Source organism: Apium graveolens, chromosome 6 (genome assembly GCF_009905375.1).
Source record: "Apium graveolens cultivar Ventura chromosome 6, ASM990537v1, whole genome shotgun sequence".
NCBI classification, from domain to species: Eukaryota; Viridiplantae; Streptophyta; class Magnoliopsida; order Apiales; family Apiaceae; genus Apium; species Apium graveolens.
This window is the reverse complement of record NC_133652.1, coordinates 80,698,351-80,699,425: the sequence shown is the minus strand read 5'-3', so window position 1 is coordinate 80,699,425 and position 1,075 is coordinate 80,698,351. Positions and strand designations below refer to the sequence as shown.

Genomic DNA, 1,075 nt, shown 5'->3' with positions numbered 1-1,075 from the left:
GGCTCTTGCACATGAGCCTCAACTCTTCCAATTCAGATTTTTCATTAGATTGCTGCAGCTGACGTTGTTGTCTTGGTGTATATTGTGGTTGCTGAAAACCAGGAGGGTTGTATTGCTTTGTAGCATACTGCTGATAAGGCTGCTGTACCGCATTCTGAGTGTTGCTCCAGTTAAAGCTAGGATGATTGTGGTTGTTGGGATGATAGGTGACTGGAACTGGTTGCTGCGACCTCTGAAAGTTGCTCACAAACTGAGCTGATTCACTAGAAATAGCACACTGCTCTGTCTCATGGGCACCAACACAAAGCTCACAGACACCAGTGATCTGATTAACTCCATAATTAGCCAAATAATCCACCTTCATCGTCAAAGCCTTAAGCTGAGCAGCTATAGCAGTAGCTGCATCTACCTTCAGAATTCCTGCTACCTTACCCCGAGGTAGTCTCTGAGTTGGGTTATGATATTCATTAGCAACCATCAATTCAATCAACTCATAAGCTTCATCGTAGCTTTTAGCCCACAAGGCTCCACCTGATGCTGCATCAAACATAGGTCTAGAAGTTGCACCCAACCCATTGTAGAAATAGTTAATGATCATCCAGTCAGGCATCCCATGGTGAGGACACTTTCGAAGCATCTCCCTATATCGCTCCCAAGCCTCACACAAAGACTCTCGAGACTGTTGCATAAATTGAGTAAGAACATTCCTGATTGCAGCTGTCTTCGCCATAGGAAATAACTTAGTAAGGAACTTTTGAGCAAGATCTTCCCATTTGGTAATAGAGCCTAGAGGTAGAAAATACAACCAACACTTAGCTTTATCCCGCAGAGATAATGGGAAAAGCCTTAGCTTAATAGTATCTTCAGACACATTATTAAATTTGAAAGTGTCATAGGTCTCGATGAAATCCCTAATGTGAATGTTGGGATCTTCTGTCGGAGAACCCCCAAACTGAACAGAGTTCTGCACCATCTAAATCGTGCTAGCTTTGATTTCAAAAGTGTTAGCCGCAATGGCTGGTCGGACAATGCTAGACTGAATATCATTAATCTTCAGTTGAGAGTAAACCATTAA

At 42.8% G+C, this 1,075-nt stretch overlaps 1 non-coding gene across 1 annotated transcript; it reads left to right on the top strand.

The window, feature by feature from the left end:
- The first annotated feature begins 608 nt into the window (after nt 1-608).
- On the top strand, nt 609-715 carry LOC141669190 (small nucleolar RNA R71). Its single transcript, XR_012553481.1, has one exon. It is a non-coding gene; the product is annotated as a small nucleolar RNA R71 (small nucleolar RNA).
- Nucleotides 716-1,075: the final 360 nt, after the last annotated feature.